Source organism: Mercenaria mercenaria, chromosome 3 (assembly GCF_021730395.1).
Source record: "Mercenaria mercenaria strain notata chromosome 3, MADL_Memer_1, whole genome shotgun sequence".
Classification (NCBI taxonomy): domain Eukaryota; kingdom Metazoa; phylum Mollusca; class Bivalvia; order Venerida; family Veneridae; genus Mercenaria; species Mercenaria mercenaria.
This window is the reverse complement of record NC_069363.1, coordinates 24,271,784-24,290,996: the sequence shown is the minus strand read 5'-3', so window position 1 is coordinate 24,290,996 and position 19,213 is coordinate 24,271,784.

Genomic DNA, 19,213 nt, shown 5'->3' with positions numbered 1-19,213 from the left:
AGTTTTGCTTGTATCGAAATGTCACAATAGAAGCACTTTTGTAATACAGAACACCTGGTAGGATTAGCAAAGGTGCAATTATATGGACCTCTTTTTCCTATGCCTACATTAAGTAAACTTACCTAAATATACAAATCTGTGTACTTAAAGTTGCATTCGCATTTAAATGTCATTTGTTAAAACACTGCAAAATATTTAGTGGCAGTACAAAGTCATAAAGAGGCTAGGCATACACTTCAAGGTATTGATGGGAAGTCATTTTTGAGTTCAAACACCTGTGACCTTGACCTTTGACATGTTGGCCCAAAAGTTGATAGAAATTATTCTTTGATCAAAGCCAGTATGTCTGTAAATTCTGAAGGTTACTGTTAAGATATTAATGTACCGGCACTTGATATGCTATAATCACATTGGCAAAACTGTCAATTGAAACAATTTATACAAACTGTTTGTCAATTTCTTACTATTATGTTACACACTAAAACAACAAGAACTACAAACAAAGTACCAACAAAAACAACAGCGCCAGAAGTCACAATAACACCAGCTACAAAACAGAATGTCTTATGTGTGTTGTATTTAACGTCGCACCGACACAGTCATAGTCAATATGGCGACTTTCCAGCTGTGATGGAGGTGGAAGACCCAAAGTGCCCCTCCGGGTATTATTTCATCACGGGTGGGAACCTGGGTAGAACCACCGACCTTCCATCAGCTGGATGGCTTCCTAACATAAAGAATTCAACTTCCCGAGTGAGACTCGAACCCACATTGGTGAGGGGCAAGTGATTCATAGTCAGCGACTTTTACCACTCGGTCGCGGACGTCCCATTAGAATAGCTTATTATTATTCATGAACTAGCAGTAATGTTTTGAAATTTGGAATGTCCTTACAGGTTATAATGAAACTATGAAATCTTGAAAACGACTGTTTTTATATAACCAGAGGTGCCATATTTTTAATGTACGTGTGTGTATGTATATTATAAAGATATAAGTTCAATTGTCAGGGAAAAAAGCAGAGTGGAATTTTGAGTTTTTTATATAACTGTAACTTCTGACTGCTAGATGGCAGTTACATTATACATTACATATTTATCAGAAGTGAACGGAATTTCTAATTTTAATTATGTCAATTTCAATTGAAATAAATCACAGTGATACACCGTTCTTTTAAAGTAAAATTAAACGTCATTAAAGAGAAAGATGTAAATATTTTTGCATATCGTAAATGTACGCTCGCATAAAGTTTATTATTATAACCTTTGTTTTATGAACAGACTCAATCAAACCGAATCTGCTATTATTCTGCTTGGTTGCATTCTATGCTTCCGAAGGATCTTTTTACAGGATTAACATACTAAAATATCAGGCGGAGCGCTCTTTCAAGAAAACCGCTTCAGTGGAAACATATATCAGGCGGAACGCTCCATCAAACCGTACACAACAATGAAAACATGCATCAAGCTGAGTGCTTAAATAAACCTGTAATGGGAACATACATCAGGCGGTGTGCTTATACCTGTAATAGAAACATATATCAGGCTGAGCGATCCAAATACTTGCAATAGAAACATATATCAGGCGGTGTGCTTCATATACCTTCCTGTAATAGAAACATATATCAGGTGGAGCGATCCAAATACCTGCAATGGGAACATATATCAGGCGGTGTGCTTATACCTGTAATAGGAACATATATCAGGCGGAGTGATCCAAATACTTGTAATGGGAACATATATCAGGCGGTGTACTTCATATACCTGTAATAGAAACATATATCCGGCGGAGCGATCCAAATACTTGCATTGGGAACATATATCAGGTGTAGTGCTTCATATACATGTAATAGATACATATATAAGGCGGAACGATCCATATACCTAAAATGGAAACATCATCCGCTGCAATGTGAACATACATAAGGTAGAGGGATCACTAAACCTGCAATGAAAAAATATATTAAACAGAGCGATCCATATACCTGAAATGGAACCATATAACAGGCAGAGTGCTCCATCCAGCCACCCGTTGCAACGGAAACATACACAAGGGGGAGAGATCCATTTATATCTGCAATGAAGGTTGAGCGATCCAAGTAAATGCAGTGGAAACATATTTGAGGTAGGCTGAAAGATCCACGTACTTGCAATAGAAAATATATAAAATGTAGATCCATCCGCTGCAATAGAAACATACATAAGGTGGAGATATCCATATATATTATACAATGGGAACATATATCAGGCAGAGTGATCCATAATCCTGAAATGGAAACATGTAACAGACGGAGCTCTCAATCAAGCTACCAGCTGCAAAGGAAACATACATAAGAGATCCATATACATGCAGTGGAAACATATATGAGGTGGAGCGATCTATATACCTGCAATTGGAACATATATCCGGCGGAGCGATCCATACACCTGTACTGGAAACAGATATCAGGCGGAGCGATCCATATACCCATCAAAACCCATTTGAATTTCTGTGGGACGTTCCAAGGTGTCCATTCATATCTACTGGTGAGTTTTTTATGTTAGGCACCACTGTAACAGGCTGAAAATACTTCAAGACTGACCAGAAATTGAACCCGAGACCTTTCACATCAAAGGCGGACACTTTGATAAGTCGTCATAAAAGCTAGCTTAATAGCAAGGAAATATAAGTGTACCCTTATACTCTACCCTACTACATTACTATTATAACTATAATCTTTGTTTTCGACTTCACCACTGGAGCACATTCGTGGCCGAATTACTGCAATATCCCCTGCATGTTGTTGCGACTAACCCCTGTGCCCTGGTAGGAATAATGATTGAACTAACTACTCTACTAATGAGTCCTTAATAGCAATATAGTAGTGACATTTTCATAAAAGATAATGAGCATTGTCACTTCTAGCATTTCGTTTTAATAAGAAGCCCCAAACAATATTTAATCATCTTTTTAACCCTTAGCCTGCTGGCGGCATGTGATTCTGCCATTGCGATCAGTGCAGACCAAGATCAGCCTGCACGGTCTGCACTGTTCGCTATTCAGTCATTAATTTTTTGGTTAACACCCCTTTTAAACAGTTAATAATACTGTCCAAACTGAAAGATGGACCAGTCCATTTTAGAAATTTAGCAGGTTAAGGGTTAAGTAAGACTGAAACACACATCCAGTCTTGATTGAGTTACAATATCTTGTAATTTTGGAACATGGTGGGTTTAGGACTCCACCATCCGTTTTAAGGCTGTGTCCAGCTATATCCCTCTCTTCATATATGTTCGTGTCAATTTGTAACTTTTGTCTGTTTGTTACTTCTTTCTGATACAAAAGTGTACATATGTCCAGTCAATATCTGCGTGCATACGTTTATATATACCACAGCGGTTTATTGGTGGCTTGGGTATTTGAATGTGACGTTTGTGCTCGACCTTAATTGCAGGTATCTTGTGTGGCAAAACGGCCCTATGCGAGGACGACTGGGTGGCATTCCAAAAATCGTGTTACTTGTTCGGTCATGATGATTTGCATTCATAGAAGCACAGGTAAAATGAGTAATACCTCCCAGATAACTTGTATCGATCTCTTAGACTAGCGAAATAAGAAATGACAGTGTTTTAAGATGAAATAAAATATATTGCATCATAAAAAGTATTATACAGATATTTGTAAAATAAAAATCTGGAAAGCAGAGTAACTGGTCATTTTGAAATTGTCTGAAACATGCAAAACAGTTGATACATGTGGATTTTCATTTACTTGTTTGAATGTTTCAGCGTTTTTGTGAACATCATAACGTTTATTCGGTACACATAAACGACGCACAGAAAACACATTTCTGAAAAGCTTTTCATTGGATGTCAAAGGAATAGTACGAAATCATCTAACTGGATTAAGGAATTCTTCACGCGGTTTCGAACCCACAGTGACGAAGAGATAGTGATTCGAAGTAAAATACATTAACCACTTGGCCATGGAGACCCCCTTGTCTCATACAACAAATAAACTAAATGTGTTTCCACAGGTCACACATACTGTATAATCATGTGTTACTTGTTGATGCAAGACGTATTTTTTTTTCAATTCATCTTCATTGTTATTTTTTAATTCATCTTCATTCTTAAGACGTTATCACTGGGTTGTCTGGGATGGGACGAGGGAGTGGGGGATAGTGGTAGAGAAAGTACGAAACAATATTAAGATACTGGAGATACAATTAACGGAGAGTGTAATGAAGAAATTACTTTCGCATGCAGAGTAACATTTTTGTACGAAAGAATATGTTGCAGGCTTTGACTGAGCCTGTTCATGGACAGTAGAGGAAATGCAAGCTACCTTCCTCGCCCTCTAGTCCAGTGATGAGCAACACTCAACATTTACAGCTGTTATAAGTATAAGAATATTAATCAGAGACACCCGCAGATGTATTCACACGGCGGTAAACGATACACAAAGTGCAATTCCAACAAAAGCGGCATGTGGTCCACAGTTAAAATAATGTTTTGTCCTAAACGAGATAACAATTGGCAATACTAACAGAAATTAACAGGAATGGGGTACCGCCTTGGAACGGGCAAGAAACACTACTGGGCAGCAGGCTAAGGGTTAAAAACAGGTTGAAAACACTGGATTTTAGAGAGGGGATCTGAAGTTATGAAGCCTGCATTTAGTTTCATGAATTTATGTCAAAATGCTTTTGAGATGCATGTTACACTGATGTGTAGGCCTTTTATACATTTTTGCTAAGCCACGGGCCCACGGCTCTCGTCTTCCTAAACAAATTCACATGCTGAATATAACATTCCTGTAAGTTCCATGTCTCTAGGTCAAATACTTTTTCAGGCACGTGCGACACAACTTTTATGACCTTTATGCATACTTTGACTATGTCAAGGATCAAGTAGTGAAATTCCCAACATGCTGAATAAAATTCCTATACAGCTTTATGACTTTGAGTACATGGTGAGGGTGAGTGACGTTGGGTGCGTACCATTAACTGGTTTAAGCTGCCCAGTGGTGTTTCTTGCCCGTTCCAAGGCGGTGCCCCACTGTGTTCCTTATTTGTTCGTTTTGCCCTTTTGTTTGCTTTGTGTGTGTGCGTGCGTGCGTCTGTGTGTGTGTCGGTAGTGCTGTGAGTTTTGTTTTAGTGAGACTTGTTTTAGGAACGTGGCATTCCCTGTTTGAAATTTATACTTGTTTAATTTAGGTAAAACACTTTTCGAGATATTTGCTACTGAAAATAAAAAGAAATATCAGGGCAAATAATATACGTTTTACTAATGATTCTGTTCACTGACTGCCTGACTGAAGACGTAAAAAGAAGGTATCTTGAAATGGTATGACACTGACACAGTAGCCACCTACTTTAACTAAAACCCAGGACAAACTAAGCAAGGAAAATCCGCTAATTGTGTGGCAATATTTGCAAATATATTTGTTACTGTACTCCAGTTTGGACTTCTTAAAATGATTTCCCCTTTGGGTGTCTCAAACACTGTCATTCATTCCCACATTTAAAGTTGTTTTAAGCGTACAAATCAAATTCATATTACAGCCAATGATTCATTGTCTTTTAGCTTTAGACTATGGACCTGGGTAATGCTTGCATATTTTAATATTAAGTTCATACTATTTAGAAACAATTATCTGATTTAACATAAGAAACAAGTTTATGACTTGATTATCACATTTAGGATTAATAATACACTAATGTCAAAAACCTATGTTGCTTTATTAGCTACTGACCACTGATAGAACATTATTGTATGACCATGTCCTATGAAACATATTGATAATAATCATCGTTTAAACCAAAACCAAAATCACATATAATTAATTAAAGTAAATGTTATCAATAAAATATAGACTAAAATTTATTAGTTATTTAATGTTTTCTGTTGAATATAATTAGATTTTTAAATAAAACAATATCATTTAAAGAATATGTAAAGGGCAGGCAAGAAAATAGCATGAATAATAAACACCTGACAGTGGATTTCATATCATTCTTGTATCAGCTTGTTCTCAGCAAAATGGTCATAGTATTTTGTGGTGGCAATTTCATCATTCAATTAAATGAACATTTGCAAATACCTAAATACTTACCCGCTGTGGTGTTTTAGACTTTACCCTTTTCTTAACCGGTGTACTGGAGACTGCTGCACAGGCACCTTGAAGTGATGAGATTGGAGAAAAACGAATTCTCTTGCTTTTTTTGAGAAGGCGAAAAAGACACTTTCCTTTTAATATACTCAGGTGTAAGGAGTTTGTCTTTTTCTTGTTCAAATGACTTCTTTGTCACTCAAGCGGGTTCTTATATGCTGCATATTACTAACTCTACAAAAGCAATTGTAACACACATTTTTGTTGGAAGTTACAGTAACTCCTAGTCTTTATTCCATACACCGAGTTAGAGGAATTTTGTCCTTTGCAGTTTTAGATTTGATTAACAGCATCATCCCTTGCACTTTTCAATTCCTCATTACAAATAATACAAGTGTCCTCCATCAGTCATATTAATTACACAAACATCAAAGTAAGAAACTCGTATTATGAAAATCATATATGATGTAACCATTAATTTTATGAGTACACATGTATTCCAAATTAAAAAATTAAACCTGAATTAAGAAAGAAATCAACTTCTTTCACGGACGCAATTATTATAATTATACGTAGACGTTACTTTTTGGGCAATATTCGAACAGTGGACTTACTTTTTATGCGCTGGTCTTAAACAGTTGATTTTGAAAGAGGACAATTCCATAACTAAAAATGAACAACGTCAGTATATAAAAGACCATTTGTAGTTATGGAAACCAGAACTAAAGCAAGGATAAAGTAGGGACATGGTCTTGGAATGTACTGTAAGATCAGAAGGAAGAGGGAATATGTGTTTTAGGAAACCCCATAATTACCCTACAAACCCCACCAAACGTAAAAAAGCATGGTGCACCAATCAATAAATTTGTTTTTCTTTTAAATAACTTATACATTCAAGGACCAAAGTCGTACACCTCCTAGACTTTCAATCAGCCATATACCTGCATACATAGTACTTACATATTCCAGTTTAAAAAAGGAGAAAAGAATCATGCAACAAAATGCAGATTAACTGTTGTCAGTGTTGGCGTGAGCGCGGTTTATGCAGCACGTACCCTTTTGTCGTCAATTTTATTCGCGTTGGCGTGCGCGCCATAAACAAAGAGTTCGTTCTTGTTTTGTTTTGTGTTTGTTTCTTTTTGTTTGTACAGTTTTGATGGTGGAGTAAGACCACAGGTGCCACTCCGTACATTATTTTATCACGAGCGGGTACCTGGGTAGAACCACCGACCTTCCGTAAGTCAGCTGGATGGCTTTCTTACATGAAGAAGTCCCAAGTAAGGCTCGAACAAATTTCGTTTTGGCTCGTTAGTGCACGCGGCAAGATATAATATAATGTTTCGTTATGTCGCATTGGCGCACGCGCGGCTATGTAGGACATTTCGTAGTATCGTCTATTTCGCAAAAGAAAACCTCTGTTAATGGCGCGCACGACATCGCGAAATAACGAAAAATTTAATTTCGTCTTTGCACACGAAACTTTAATTAATGGCGGACGCTCCAGCATGAAATAAAATGTTTCGTTCTTTTGCGTTCTATGTTTCATTAAGTCTCATTGTTAGTTTCATTTTGTCGCGTTGGCTCGTGCGCGCAAGAACAAACACGTTGGCACACCTGCCAGTAAAACATAACAAAATGTGCTGCATAAACCGCGCGCACGCCAACGCGAAAAAACGAAATATCGTAAATCAGCCACCATGATAATGTGTACTCATTCATACACACAGTGCTAAGGGTTTGCGATTTGAGGAGGCCCTGTTCCTAAAACGTAAATTTTTCTATCGGATGGTTATCCTTATTTTCCCTTAAACTTGCTTTTCAAATAAAACAGCATTTCAAGGTTTGACGCCAGTAAGCTAGTTTAAGCTCCTACTGTGTTCCTTCTTAATGTGTGTCTTGTGTCTGTTTGTTATTTAATTCGTTTGTGTAAATGCGTACCTGTACTCAGCCGCTGTATACGTGTATACAATTTCACATACCTATATTTCCATGTGGTCAGACACTGCTATTAATTTTTTCATAGGCTTACATTGTAAGAAAGGACTCTGTAGGATCCCCTCAAAACTTTTGTTGACACATGAGGTGCCATTCACCCTCTTAAAAAGCCTTCCAGACACAAAAAAATAACATTTTTACATGGGCATGCGGGATCCATTTTGTTCTATTTCCATTCAAAGACAACCACCCTCAACTGTGCATGGAATTTAGTTTTCCAGATTTTAAGGATATTTTCATGATTCAAAGCAACACATTTTTAACCAATCAGCTGTATTCTCATTGAATGCTATGGGTTTCCTTACACATTTTTCAACCAATCCGAAGCCGGCAAATAATAACAACATTTGACCATGTGGAGTGTTGTTTGAGCGGCTGCTTTCTTTGAATGTGGCATTTCCTTTTTTCCAGTAGACTAGCCACTGACCGTTAGGGCCAAAATGTTTCTTTGTACTTGTTTTTCATAACGGATTCAAAACTCCAGACCTTTCTTGAATTTTCCAAGAGTAATGATCGTAAGATGGTCCATTGGTCGTAGATGTAGACTAGTTCCATATAACTACAACTGAAACGTAAAAGAAAATATAACTGAAAAATGCAGCATAGTCAATGATTGTGGGAAAAGAAGGCATTACGCAATGCCAAAAAGCAATTTTTATAATTAAAATAGTCAGTCCGTGACCAGTGTCAGACGTCCAGTGTGGTATAACAGTGAAGGAATAAAATTATGCCTCGTGCGTGTAAAAAGGTTATCTCACTTCCAAAAATGACATTTAGAGAAAATTTGCGGTGAGATAAGACTTGCGTCATAGTTTTGGTCACAAAGGACAAATTTATTTAATTTACAAAAGAATAATGAATTTGTTCGTGCTGTCAGTTATTCTAGCGTCTCATTCTACAGGTAAGTGTGATTGAGGCGTTCCTGGAAAGGTAAAGGGTGTAAATTTCAGACTTCCAAAATTTGAATTAACATCCTTATTATCGTTGCTGTTAGACACGGAGGTCAAACTTCATATCTTATAGGTACGTCAATTATTATATTCAAGTTACTGAAAATTTAAATAACGGCACATAGATTCAGACGGAGATTTACAATACATGTAGCTTGTATTTTGCGGGAACCGTGTAAGAACCACTGTGTTCCATTCTTTTATTTGTTTTGACCTCTTTGTATGTGTTCTTTACTTTGTTTCTGTTCTGCTCCTGTCTGTTTGTAACGTCTGTTTGTAACGTATTTTGTTTGTTATTTCTTTTTGTGTTTACTTGTGTGTATGTATACAAAACTGTACATTCCACGTCGCCCGCTTAGCTCAGTAGGTAAGAGCGTTGGTCTACGGATCGCGGGGCCGTGAGTTCGATCCTCGGGCGGGGCGTATGTTCTCCGTGACTATTTGATAAACGACATTGTGTCTGAAATCATTAGTCCTCCACCTCTGATTCATGTGGGGAAGTTGGCAGTTACTTGCGAAGAACAGGTTTGTACTGGTACAGAATCCAGGAACACTGGTTAGGTTAACTGCCCGCCGTTACATGACTGAAATACTGTTGAAAAACGGCGTTAAACCCAAAAAAAAAAAACAAACAAAACAAACATCATACGTTTTTTATATCCTACATTTTCACCTTTAGCGGTATATTGGTGGCTGAGGTCTTTGAATGTGACGTTTGTCCTGGACCTTTTGTCCTTGTATTAATTGCAGGTATCTTGTGTGGTAAAACGGCACCATGCGAGGACAACTGGGTGGCATTCCAAGGATCGTGTTATTTGTTCGGACATGATGATTTGCATTTTATAGAAGCACATGTAAAATGAGAAATACCTCCCAATCTGCTAAACTAGCGAAATAAGAAATGAGATGTTTTTTTAAGAAGAAATAAAAAATAAATCATCAAAAAAAATGTTATGTAGATATTTGTAAAATAATAAGAGTTATTGTAACGGTCATTTTGAAATTGTCTGAAACATGCAAAACAGTTGATACATGGCGTTGGATTTTAATTTACTTGTTTGAATGTTTCAGCGTTTTTGCGAACACCATAACGCTCATTTGGCACACATCAACAGCGCTACAGAAAACACATTTCTGAAAAGCTTTTTATCGGATCTCAAAGGTATAGTACGAAATCATTCTTCCAAAATGTTTGCAAAAACGTTTGTTTTGAAGGACGTTTGTAGTCTTGCGTCTTTTTTGTTTTGTATTTGGTGGGTTAAACATCACGACGACACAATTATAGGTCATAAGTTATGCCGACTTTTCAGCTTTTGATAGAGTAGGAAGATATGTGCCCTTCTGGGCATTAGTTTAGGTACGGATGAGCACCTGATTGGAACCACCAACCTTCCATAACCTAGCTAGACTAATTCCGCACATAAAGGAATTTTTCAAGCGTTTTTGAACCAACAGTGATGAAATGAAAGTGAAATACCTTAACCCCCTTGTCTCATACAAGAAATAAACTAAATGTGTCCCCACAGGTCACACATACTGTATAATCATGTGTTACTTGTTGACGATGCAAGACGTAATTTTTCATTTCATCTTTATTGTTAACGTAAACACTGGGAATTGGATTTCCTGGTATGGGGTACGAGGTAGTAGGGGATGGCGGTAGAGAAAGTACGTAACAATATACGTAAGATACAAGAACGGAAAGAGTGAAAAGAAGAAATTACTTTCGCATGCTGGATAACATTTCTGTACGAAAAAAAAGAAAACTACAAGTCGCCCAACACAACAAAAATGAAAATGTTGAAGGCTTCGTTTAATTGAGCCTGTTCACGGAGGGAAGTGGAGACGCAAGAAATTCCACGCCCTCTAGCCCACTAATGAGCAGAACACAACATTTACACGCGTTATAAATATAAGAATATAATTTAGAGAAACCCGCAGATGTATTCAATCGGCGGTGAACATGGACATTTCTATCATACACAAAGTGCAATTCCATGAAAAGCGGCATATGGTCCTCAGTTAACATAATGGTTTTGCCTTAAACAAGAAAATAATGGGTAGAACTAAACAAACTGTAATTTAGAGAGGGGGTCTGGGGGTATGGAGCCTGCATATAGTTTCATGAATTTAGGTCAAATAGTTTTGAGATTCAAGGAACACTGATGTTTAGGCCTTGAATGCACATTTTTTGCTAAGCCAAGGGCACATGGCTCTCGTCTCACAAATTCTCAGGTGCATGATTTCACATGCTGAGTATTACAGTCCTGTAAATTTCAAGGTCTCTAGGTCAAATACTTTTCAGGCACATGCGACACAACTTTTATGTCCTTTATGCATATTTTGACTAAGTCAAGGATCAAGCAGATAAATTCTCAACATGCTAAATAATTCCTATGCAATTTTATGACTTTAGGTGAAATACTTTTGGAGATATTCGCTACTCAAAAAATTATCGGACAAAAGCGAACCTATATGCCACAAGGGCAAATAATATACCTTTTGATAATGGTTCTGTACACAGATAATAATCACTGGATTGGCCTGTCCGATGACGTGAGAGGGTATCTGGTATGACACTGATACAGTAGCTACCTACTTTAACTGGAAACCTGGAGAACCTAACCAAGGAAAATCTGCTAATTGTGTAGCAATATTTGCACAATACAGCTACAACTGGGTAGATGAGCCATGCTCACATTCCTTCAAGGCTCTATGCGAAAAAACGTAAGTACTTTATTGCATAATTATTTGACAATATTCAATTTGATTTAATCAGCTCACCGTTATGCCTGCCTGCTTAGCTCAGTATGATAAAATATATTTTTGCCCTCTGATTCTCATTGGGAGGTTGGAAGTTACTTGCGGGTAACAGGTTAGTACTGCTACAGAATCCAAGAACACTACTTAGGTAAACTGATTGAAACTGTCGAAAAATGGTAAATAACCCAAAACAAAATGAAATAAAAAAGTTCAACTTTAAACACAATATCACTCTTTAATGAAAATATCAACCACAGCATAAGTCATTAACACGCGATAAAGCCTTTTTGTTCTTTTCATATTTGTTTCATTTTATTTTCTCAGCATATATTATACTTTTTATAGATTCTATATCTCTCAATAATATAGTCAAGTATTTACATCAAATTCGATCACATCATCTTATTTTTGACATCCTGTTTCTATATTTTGTTTGTTATAAAACCATTTGTGCTAGGAAACTTGGGACTATTGAAAAATAGTGTCAAATATTTGTTCTCAGAAAATAACATTTATTATTTCAGACCTCATGTAGAGACAGAGGTTGTCGGTTGAGTTACAAGTGGTATCCGAATGCACTTCTGTTGTCGTTACTTTACTATTTGAAAACAGCTCAAATAAATAAGTCTGAAGGCTTTACTGTGTTTATGACCCGGTTATAAGGTTGGTCATGGTATCTTTGAATTCGTCTGGTTGAACCTACAAAACAGTTTTCAGATTTTTATAATATAATGTTATTAATCAAGCGATTTCAACAACAGACTCGATCAAACCGAGTCTGCATTTTTCACTTTTTGCCTTGTTCTCGGTGCTTCCAAGGGATCTACTTTCAAGATTTTATTTACTTCACAACAGCGGGTGTTAATCGCTGTGTGGCGGCCGTAAGAATTAAGTCGCCCAGACTTCATCTCAGTGTTGTTATATTTTTATGGTCCTTAGGGATCATTGATTTTAACTCATTTATATTTGAAGATTGAATACTGCTTAAGCCGGTGCTAGGGGGCGTGGGCAGTGTTGCATTTTCCATTACTGCTTATGAAGAGTCTCAATCATACCGAGTCTGCAATTTTCACTGTTTGCCTTGTTCTCGGTGCTTCCGATCGCGAGGGATCTACTTTAGAGATTTTATTCATATTGGCCTTGTTATTTGTCCAAGGGTTGTCGTATTTGCCCAAGGCCGTAGGTACACGCTTAAGCAAAATGAACAATAACACTTACCCTTGCCAGTATTTGTTTCCGAAATAGCACCAAATTTCTTACCTCGATTTCAAAATGGCGGCCGTATCAAATATCAGACCTAAGACCACAGTTATTTTTACTAAATGTTCTACATAGACACTGTACAGTATTGCAATTTTGTCTGCATTCAAAAAATACCTGCACTAAACAAAATTATTAAGAGAAATATTTCAGCCATAATAAACATGGGGTTGTCCGACTCTTTTTTCCGCCATCTTGAACCAAATCACATGCGTATGAAGAATAGTCTCCGAAAGGTCGCAAACAGGCAAAACTAGTCCTATCAAAAAGTCCTTCTATGCATATTCTGACATTCTCATTCTGTCCAATTGTACATATATCTCCTCTATTAAAGACCAATGGCAAAGGCAATTTAGGTAGTGTTCAATTCACGTATTCATTCAGTTAAGACTTGAATGACAGGAACTGTTGGGATTTAAAAAAAATGATCTGCGAAAAGAGAAGCGACCCCTCATGTATGCAAGGGGAGCGGTAGTGTAATGGTTAAGGTGTTGGCTGCAAAATTCGAAAGGCGTGGGCTCATGAGCCCCACACGGACAAGTCCATGACAGTAATGTTTTATACAGTAGTCGGAGTCAAAAGTGGTTCAAATAAGTGTGTAACTTTCACCACAATCGAGGTAAAACAAGTCATATAACTAAACTAATGCAACTACTGGACACACTATCATTTTAAGCAGGCTTTTTGTTGTAAGGAGTATTATGTGTATGATTTGTTCCGACCATATTTCATATCAAAATAGTTAAAGGATAGATACAAAATAATCCATTCAGATTAACACTGATTTGGTAAGTTCCTACGCCCTTGCTTGATATATATTCACACGATTCCTTACAATAAAAACATAATTCTTCATCTCATTGTTGCCTTCTATGTAACATACATCATAGGGGCTGGTTTCATTAAATTGTGTGCGTGGGTTCAGTAGATTAGGCCCGCACAAGATTGCATACACAGACTCTATGTACATAGTATAGTAACAAAAAACAAAGTCGCGTAACTCTGAAAAGCAATTTTCTGAAAGCACCTAACATGCACCGTGCACAACTACTGTTGTTACTGATCGCTTGTGTGAAGTTTCAGTAAATTTTGCCAAGGGGATGCGCACAAGATTGTGTCTACGGACAGACAGACGGTCAGTCAGATAGACAGATGACCTGAAACCAGTTCCCCTCCCCCCACCTTAAAACTTCGTTATTCGGGGAGTACAATAAACGACTGCTTAACAAATATTAAAAGGTTATATCTCTAGACAGTATATAAAAAACGCTTCAAAATACGCAGAGTCAACTTCGATTCACTCTTACTTTAAAAGCCGTCACCGTACCGTTCGAGCATTCCTTCAGCCTGTTTACACTTACAAGTGGTGTTGTTACTACCGATCATTCACTGTGATGTCCATTGTGTTCCTTATATGTTGGATTCGTCCTCGTTGTCAATACATTTTAATTTGTATTAGTTTTATTTTCACTGTTTGCCTTGTTCTCGATGCTTCCGAGGGATCTACTTTCCAGATTTTATTTATATGTCATACTGTCAGCTATTTAACAGCGGCGTCGTAATGTGTACGCATTCCTACGCACTTAGCTATGGGGTTGCGTTCCTAAATTGTGAATTTTCCTGTTGGATAGTAATCCTTGTTATTCAATAGATCATTAAGGCTAAAAAGCTAATTCGTAAATTTTATTTCATAGGATTCAAATCCAGTCTTTTCGAGATTTTTAAAAACAATGATTGTAAGATGGTGCATTGGTCATATGACATAGACTAGATCCATTTAACTACATCTGAAATGTAAACGAAAGTATAACTGAAAAATACAGCATAGTCTATGATTTGGGAAGAGAATGCATCATACAATGCCAATAAATACTGTAGTCCGTGACCCGTGTCAGATGTGCTGTGTGGTATAATAATCACAAACTAGTACAGAAGTAAGTAAAGTCTGCCTCGTACATGAGAAAAAAAAATATCCAAATATGACATTTTAGAGATAATGCGGTGAGGTAAGTCATGTGTCTTAGTTGTGTTCTTAAAGGAAAGGACACATTTATGTTTTGTCTACAAAAATGAATTTATTCGTATTGTGTGTTATTCTAGCGTCTCATCCTATAGGTAAGTGTGATTTAGGCGTCACTGGCAAGGTATTATCTGTGTAAACTTTACATTTATTGTTACGTTGATTATTCAACATAATGTTTATTGAAGGTGTTTGATATCAAATAAAGTAATGATACATAGATTCAAACAGAGATTTACTGTACATTAAGGTTGTATATTACTGGTAGTTTGTACATACCAATGTCTTTCTTTTTTTTAGCTTACCTGAGCGATGCTCAGATGAGTTTTTCTGATCACTCGATGTCCGGCGTCCGGCGTCTGTCGTCTGTCTGTCGTCAGTCAACATTTAGCTTGTGTATGCGATAGAGGCTGTATTTTTCAACTGATCTTCATGAAATTTGGTCAGAATGATTAACTTGATAAAATCTAGGCCGACTTTCTAAAATAGGTCATCTGAGATCAAACACTAGGTCACTAGGTCAAATCAAATAAAACCTTGTGTATGCGATAGAGGCTGTATTTTTCAATTAATCTTCATTTATCTCAGTCAGAATGATAATCTAGATGAAATTTAGGTTAAGTTCGAATATGGATCATCTGGGGTTCAAAATGTAGGTCACTAGGTCAAATCAAAGGAAATGATTGTATATGCGATAGATGCTGTACCTGTAATTGTGTGCGTGGGTTCAGTAGATTAGGCCCGCACAAGATTGCATACACAGACTCTATGTACATAGTATAGTAACAAAAAACAAAGTCCCGTAACTCTGAAAAGCAATTTTCTGAAAGCACCTAACATGCACCGTGCACAACTACTGTTGTTACTGATCGCTTGTGTAAAGTTTCAGTAAATTTTGACAATTTTTTGCGCACAAGATTGTGTCTACGGACAGACAGACGGTCAGTCAGATAGACAGATGACCTGAAACCAGTTCCCCTCCCCCCACCTTAAAACTTCGTTATTCGGGGAGTACAATAAACGACTGCTTAACAAAAATTAAAAGGTTATATCTTTAGACAGTATATAAAAAACGCTTCAAAATACGCAGAGTCAACTTCGATTCACTCTTACTTTAAAAGCCGTCACCGTACCGTTCGAGCATTCCTTCAGCCTGTTTACACTTACAAGTGGTGTTGTTACTACCGATCATTCACTGTGATGTCCATTGTGTTCCTTATATGTTGGATTCGTCCTCGTTGTCAATACATTTTAATTTGTATTTGTTTTATTTTCACTGTTTGCCTTGTTCTCGATGCTTCCGAGGGATCTACTTTCCAGATTTTATTTATATGTCATACTGTCAGCTATTTAACAGCGGCGTCGTAATGTGTACGCATTCCTACGCACTGTGCTATGGGGTTGCGTTCCTAAATTGTGAATTTTCCTGTTGGATAGTAATCCTTGTTATTCAATAGATCATTAAGGCTAAAAAGCTAATTCGTAAATTTTATTTCATAGGATTCAAATCCAGTCTTTTCGAGATTTTTAAAAACAATGATTGTAAGATGGTGCATTGGTCATATGATATAGACTAGATCCATTTAACTACATCTGAAATGTAAACGAAAGTATAACTGAAAAATACAGCATAGTCTATGATTTGGGAAGAGAATGCATCATACAATGCCAATAAATACTGTAGTCCGTGACCCGTGTCAGATGTGCTGTGTGGTATAATAATCACAAACTAGTACAGAAGTAAGTAAAGTCTGCCTCGTACATGAGAAAAAAAAATATCCAAATATGACATTTTAGAGATAATGCGGTGAGGTAAGTCATGTGTCTTAGTTGTGTTCTTAAAGGAAAGGACACATTTATGTTTTGTCTACAAAAATGAATTTATTCGTATTTTGTGTTATTCTAGCGTCTCATCCTATAGGTAAGTGTGATTTAGGCGTCACTGGCAAGGTATTATCTGTGTAAACTTTACATTTATTGTTACGTTGATTAATCAACTTAATGTTTATTGAAGGTGTTTGATATCAAATAAAGTAATGATACATAGATTCAAACAGAGATTTACTGTACATTAAGGTTGTATATTACTGGTAGTTTGTACATACACATGTCTTTCTTTTATTTAGCTTACCTGAGCGATGCTCAGATGAGTTTTTCTGATCACTCGATGTCCGGCGTCCGGCGTCTGTCGTCTGTCTGTCGTCAGTCAACATTTAGCTTGTGTATGCGATAGAGGCTGTATTTTTCAACTGATCTTCATGAAATTTGGTCAGAATGATTAACTTGATAAAATCTAGGCCGACTTTCTAAAATGGGTCATCTGAGATCAAACACTAGGTCACTAGGTCAAATCAAATAAAACCTTGTGTATGCGATAGAGGCTGTATTTTTCAATTAATCTTCATTTATCTCAGTCAGAATGATAATCTAGATGAAATTTAGGTTAAGTTCGAATATGGATCATCTGGGGTTCAAATGTAGGTCACTAGGTCAAATCAAAGGAAATGATTGTATATGCGATAGATGCTGTACCTGTAATTGTGTGCGTGGGTTCAGTAGATTAGGCCCGCACAAGATTGCATACACAGACTCTATGTACATAGTATAGTAACAAAAAACAAAGTCCCGTAACTCTGAAAAGCAATTTTCTGAAAGCACCTAACATGCACCGTGCACAACTACTGTTGTTACTGATCGCTTGTGTAACGTTTCAGTAAATTTTGACAATTTTTTGCGCACAAGATTGTGTCTACGGACAAACAGACGGTCAGTCAGATAGACAGATGACCTGAAACCAGTTCCCCTCCCCCCACCTTAAAACTTCGTTATTCGGGGAGTACAATAAACGACTGCTTAACAAAAATTAAAAGGTTATATCTCTAGACAGTATATAAAAAACGCTTCAAAATACGTAGAGTCAACTTCGATTCACTCTTACTTTAAAAGCCGTCACCGTACCGTTCGAGCATTCCTTCAGCCTGTTTACACTTACAAGTGGTGTTGTTACTACCGATCATTCACTGTGATGTCCATTGTGTTCCTTATATGTTGGATTCGTCCTCGTTGTCAATACATTTTAATTTGTATTTGTTTTATTTTCACTGTTTGCCTTGTTCTCGATGCTTCCGAGGGATCTACTTTCCAGATTTTATTTATATGTCATACTGTCAGCTATTTAACAGCGGCGTCGTAATGTGTACGCATTCCTACGCACTGTGCTATGGGGTTGCGTTCCTAAATTGTGAATTTTCCTGTTGGATAGTAATCCTTGTTATTCAATAGATCATTAAGGCTAAAAAGCTAATTCGTAAATTTTATTTCATAGGATTCAAATCCAGTCTTTTCGAGATTTTTAAAAACAATGATTGTAAGATGGTGCATTGGTCATATGATATAGACTAGATCCATTTAACTACATCTGAAATGTAAACGAAAGTATAACTGAAAAATACAGCATAGTCTATGATTTGGGAAGAGAATGCATCATACAATGCCAATAAATACTGTAGTCCGTGACCCGTGTCAGATGTGCTGTGTGGTATAATAATCACAAACTAGTACAGAAGTAAGTAAAGTCTGCCTCGTACATGAGAAAAAAAATTATCCAAATATGACATTTTAGAGATAATGCGGTGAGGTAAGTCATGTGTCTTAGTTGTGTTCTTAAAGGAAAGGACACATTTATGTTTTGTCTACAAAAATGAATTTATTCGTATTGTGTGTTATTCTAGCGTCTCATCCTATAGGTAAGTGTGATTTAGGCGTCACTGGCAAGGTATTATCTGTGTAAACTTTACATTTATTGTTACGTTGATTATTCAACTTAATGTTTATTGAAGGTGTTTGATATCAAATAAAGTAATGATACATAGATTCAAACAGAGATTTACTGTACATTAAGGTTGTATATTACTGGTAGTTTGTACATACACATGTCTTTCTTTTCTTTAGCTTGCCTGAGCAATGCTCAGATGAGTTTTTCTGATCACTCGATGTCCGGCGTCCGTCGTCTGTCGTCTGTCTGTCGTCAGTCAAGATTTAGCTTGTGTATGCGATAGAGGCTGTATTTTTCAACTGATCTTCATGAAATTTGGTCAGAATGATTAACTTGATAAAATCTAGGCCGACTTTC